Consider the following 6,000-nt stretch of genomic DNA (forward strand, 5'->3'; position numbering starts at 1 on the left):
TCAGGTTCTCATGTTAGTTTAGTTTTCATCTGAGAGATTTTTTAGTTTTGATTTAAGGGAATATAAATTGTGTATTTGTCTTTTTTACTGTATATGACACGCTATGATCTACTTTATGTTCTGTATAATATTTACATGAGTGTATGTTGTGTTTATGTGAGAACCTTAAGGCGTTAGTGACATTGGGATGAGTAGTTTCTCTGACACAGAGCCAAACATTGCACAGTTTCCGTCTGGGCCTCCCCCCCCTCTAGATGACAATCTCTGTAATTAGGAGATGAAGATTTCCTCTTGGGTGGACAACGCCAATTCTCGTCTTTAACATTGTGACGTAATGATTTTCCAATGAGAAAGCAGCTTTGTTACATGGTTTCTTTACGATGGTAAATTGGATTTAAAATCTGCTTCATACCTGCAGAGTTCTGCAGTAATCACAAGTCGATATGTTGCTGTTCTGTCATTATGTTGTTCTGGTGAGAAAATGCAGTCTAAACATGCCACTGATCGTTACAACCTCATTAGACTTTTGACCCTCAGAGCTAAAGTATTCTTCAGGGCCAAAATCCACACTTTGTTTTCCAGGATTACGTTTTTTTTTTGTTTTTGTTTTTTACATCAAAGCACTCCTTAATGATAAGTCCCAAGTGAGGGCAGCAAACTAGTACACACACTTAAAATGACTAAATCCTGCTCAGCATATTTTACTTGCAGCTCTGAAAAGTGTCAAACTTTAGTTTTTCTTCTTTTACAGTGCATTCTAACTTCCACCACAAAAGAAGAAAGACACTTTTGTTCAACAACACATGAGCTCATTCCAAACGGCTGATGGGCACGCTGTAATTAGGTCCAGGTTCACGCTGATAAAGGACTCATCCGTACAGCCCCTTTAAGCTCACATAGGTATTTCCTATTTAAAAAAAAAAAAAAATTCCTTGAGGATTTTCAGTGGCGTGGTTCCAGGTCGAATCCTTAATTCTGGATAAGACGCACATTTGACGTAACCTTAGTGCAGGTATGCAAAGCAGCCAGCTCTTTCCATAAAAACACAACTCATATTTTACTCTGAGCCAAGAAGTCTGACTGAGAAAGATTTGATTTGAGTTCAGCAGGCACGTTGCTGAGCTGGAACACTTAAGACGGCTGTTCAGTTTGATCAAACTATGAATATCTTAATCACACTGTTCTAATGGTATACTAACACGTATCAGGTGTTGGGTCTAGATGATTAATTGCAGGGTTATCAGACTGGGATATTGCATAAAAAGCTTCAGAGTAAAGTTATAGTGAGAAGTCTGGGTGTCTGCCCTGGCTTCATCATATGGAGACGTAAAGGTGTATCATATAACACCTTGATCAAAGTTAAGTCCAGAACAATAAAACGGGGAATGTGTTGAAATGATGGGCTGCAAGTCTAATAGTTCCCCATGCTGTCTGGAGCCTCAACATCAGGATTGGATGTGATGAGAGATGTTGCGGTTAAAAAAACGGTGCGTTCATTTTCACAGGAAAGTCTCAACAACAGTCACTACCATCACATCCCACGTCGGCCTGTGCAGATGGTGGGAAAGCCAGAAGGAAATCCCTGTAGGCCTCCGGTTCTCTTTGAAGCTACGCTACGAGCAGCTGCCTCGAGAGGCTATAAAAGGCAGGCCTTGTGGCAGCTTTGGCCACACTAACATCATCACCAAACAACAAGTAATTGCACACACTTACCAAAAAGTAAACATGACTAGAGCGGCACACTGTAATTACATTTAGGCACAGGCATCAGCACACATACACAACTATGATAATTCAGACCGATCCATTGGTAATCAAACCCATTCCTTCCCACGTTCTAAAACGGGAAAATAATGTTACTGCCAGTTTGACCAACTATGACACCAAGATAAGCAATCAGTAAATATTTACCACTATTAATGGAGAAGCTAAGGCTTGTAAAATATGTTCAATATGTTCAAGGGTACTTGAAGTCCAAGTACCAAGGAAACCGGCCTGCTTTACCATAGAATAGAGTGATGCAACCAGTGACGCAACACTTCCAGAGAACAAAACTGAGTCATGTCGCAGTGGTTGAGGATTGAATAAAGTAAAAGGAAACATTACCAATCATTACGCATTATAAAACAGTTGCCTGGATTTAGTCAAAACATATCTATACACTCACCTATAATCAAAAATCCTCTTTATCAACCATCTTTACTTGGTTAAGGGTTTCCAAATTTGACATAACAAGGGTATGCATATTATTATTATTGCGGATGAGTATATCAGTAACACTTATACAAGCTTTTAGCACCCATATAAGACCTGTAGACTCCTTAGAAACCATTGTCTCTACTTCCTACAAATCAGAGACTTTCCACAGAAAAAAAATGCAAACTTTCCATCTATCCGCTCGATGTCTTGCCCTGATTCTTTGTTGAAGGTCAACACAATGGACAAAGGTAGGGTTTCAATGATATATACTCACAGCAAGGATGACTATAATCCCCCTATATCTGATATTCGTGAGCAATTGGAAAATGATGTTGGGGCCCCTTTGTCTGATGAGGAATGGGACTTGGCGCTCTCAGCAGTTCATTTGTCCTCTATATGTGAAAAACATGCCTTTATACGATTTAAGGTGCTCCATATGATACACTTTTCTTAAGCCAAACTTGTGAGAATATTTCTTAACCTAAGCCAATATGTGACCGGTGTAAACTGACTCCAGCAACCATACATCATACAGTCTTAAGTCTTACTGCTGCGTGGTTGTACCCTCTTCTATTATTGGTGTCTTTGGTGTATTCTCAGGTAAAAATGTCCCCCCTCTCTTTCATTAAGTAACTGCCTTTTCCTCTCGCTAGGTTTTCTATTCTATTCAAATGGAGGGATGTAGCCTCTCCATCACACAACCAATGGATTAAGATGTGAACCAGATTATCAAGGTGGAAAAAAAAAACAGATGCCCTCCTTAATGGATCTATTAATAGATTACACAAAACCTGGGACCCATTCATAAACTATGTGAAGAATTCATCTGGCCAGAAACGTTGAACTTGTATCCCCTCAGGTGGTCTCTCCTATTAGTGTTGAAGTATACAAAGAACTTTTTGTCTCTTATTTCCCCCACCTCGGTGCTTGTTTTTTTGTTTTGTTTCTTTAAGGGAATAGTTGTTGATTTTTTTTTATCAGGATGTTGAGCTGTTTGTCTGTTATTTTGCACTTATTTGAACACCAGTTTGTTTTTGTTCTGCTTTATAAAATCTGTTTTAAAAAAGTATAGGCACCATAAAAAAACCTTACAAAAGAGTGGTTGGGGAATCATGTGTACACATTTAAAAAGAACAGAATTTGGAATTGTTACACAATTACAGTAGTTACAAAGTCTTCTATAGAGGAGAAATATGTCCTACACTATACTGTTGATTAACTTGGAAGTATGTTTCTAAAAATTATAGATTTAGAAGAAGCCGGACGAGGTGGGAAAAGAAAAACGTTTCTGCTTCGGTGTGCATCTGGAGGTATGACCATATCCCCACAATCATGTAAGAAAACAAAATGTTACAGCTACAAGAGGCAGGCAGCGCTTTCACACTTCCCTTCTAACATTCCCTGATTTCAACAACCGTAACTTTCCCATCATTAACCCTCTGCTGGCTATGACTCGGAGCAGTATTACACATCTGAGGCCTGCCTTCTCTCTGCCTCCTGGTTGGACACAGCCAGCAGTGTGCTTGGCAGGGGGTCGCTGAGGGGTTGACCACGGACAAAAATAGCCTCTTGTTTGCACGCTGGCATGCTGCGACTCTTGTTGTTGTTCTGAGAGCCAGACACGGACACCAGGTTTTTTTGTTCTGTGTCAGTAAAGCCTGTAGCGTCAGTGAGTGATACTGAATGATCTGTGGGCGGCAGCTTCTATTAAACATGAAGAATTATGTTTAAAGTTACAAAAGTGGGATTGAGTCATTTAAATAATTTATCATCCTTAATGAATTTTCAGTTTTCTGCATTAACTAGTTTTTCTATATTGATGTTGAGTTTTTTTTAAGGTTTACTTTTAGGCTTTTTATGTATTTATTTTAGAGACAGGACAGTGGATAGAGTCAGAAACCAAGAGAGAGAGAGAGAGAGATTGGGGAGCGACATGCGGGAAAGGAGCCACAGGTCGGATTTTTTTCTTACCACTGTAACTTTTGCTGCTTTGCTAAAGTGCTCATGATGGATAGGCCGGATCTTTGTAACATAGCAATAAGTAAGGTCTTTTTACCTGCTCTTTTGTAATGTTAACAGACAATGAGTAAGGTATTTTACCTGCTTCTTGTAAAGTGTCTCGAGATAACACTTGTTATGAGTTGACGCTATACAAATAAAAGTTGATTGATTGATTGATTGATTGATTCAAACTTGAGCCGCCCGCTCTTGAGGACTTAAACCAAATGGGCCGTGCACACTTACTGCTAGGCTACCAGCGCCTCAATATTGATGTTAAGTTGAGGGGAAAAACAGGAAAAAGATAAACATAGATAGTCAAGATAGACCCATTCTTATAAATAAGTCATTTTCAGATGAATTATAAAAAGCTATTTTCTAACTACCTCAGGGAAAGATTTGACATACCACCCTCTAATTTTTATAAATACTTGCAAATAAGGAACTGGGTCAAAAAGAAAATCCCCAGCGTCCGATATATTGCAGAAACACCCCTATAGAAAATGTTTAGGACTGCCAGCACCCAGAAAGGCCTCATATCTAAATTATACGCAGTATTAATAGTCAGGCGGCTTAGGACCAGATTTGGGAAGAATGGGGACATGCCGGACAAAAGCACCTAATTTTTTCCACATAGTCTACATCACCATAGCTTTCAATTTTGAGGGGGGGGGGGGGGGGGGGGCACTTCATCAAGATGGCGGTTCCAAGATGGCGGCCATGTAAAGTCTGTAAGTGCCAATATGTCTCCCAAGCCACTTAGAAAGTCAATCTTGGTGTCAATATTTACATTTTCTGGGTCAAGGAATGCATTTAAATACCACTAGATGATTATTTGTGCCAAGATCAAATACATATGTTAATTTTGGCAATGAATTAATTCATGTCCAACCGCCGACTATGTGGACAAAATGTGGTGCTTTTGTCCGGCGTGTCCCCATAATTTTACTAAGCCTTTAAATAATGAACAGAATGATGATAAGATTATCGAACTCAAGAATAAACGGGTAAAAGACATTCAGTACGAATATTCAATACACAAATGGCAGTCCCTACTTCAGAAGACTCAAAAAACCCTAACTAGTGCAAAACACAGATTAATCCAATTTAACATCTTTCATAGGATATATGACACACCACAAAGGCTTTATCAGTTCACTCATGAGACATCTCCCTGCTGCCCTATAGGTGCAACAATCAAACAGGGGATCTAATACATATGTTTTGGAAATGTGAAAGACTGAATGATTATTGGAACTTTATATTTGACCAACTTCCCAAAAATATTATAATAACATTGCTATTCTGTGCGATGGTGCAGTGCTGAAAAAGTCTGACAGTCATGAAAAGAAACTTATTCTACTGGTTATGAATGCAGCAAAAAAAAAATCATATTATGCCACTGGAAATCTGAAACCCCTCCCCCAATCAAGCAGTGGTGGTCAGAATTGCTATCGTATAGTACACCTGAGAAAATGATGTATCATGTGAAAGGACAACGGCATTTCCAAAAAGTTTGGGGTCGGGTTATATGTTATATCCCTATAATGGGGGATGAAGTAGAAACCTAATTTGTCTCATTTATCAAATTGATCATGTCTTTTCGTTTAGTTTTTTGGTGTGTTTTGTTGTTGTTGTTGTTGTTGTTGTTGTTGTTGTTGTTGTTGTTGTTGTTGTTGTGGGGGGGGGGGACTGTGAATGTCAGTATGGTGCTGTTGAAAGATGTTTGTTACTGCTGCTGGTACTGTCTTGTCCACAATGTGACTATTGTTTGGGGTAAAATGAATTAAAATAAAATAATTG

Source organism: Labrus mixtus, chromosome 20 (assembly GCF_963584025.1).
Source record: "Labrus mixtus chromosome 20, fLabMix1.1, whole genome shotgun sequence".
NCBI lineage: Eukaryota > Metazoa > Chordata > Actinopteri > Labriformes > Labridae > Labrus > Labrus mixtus.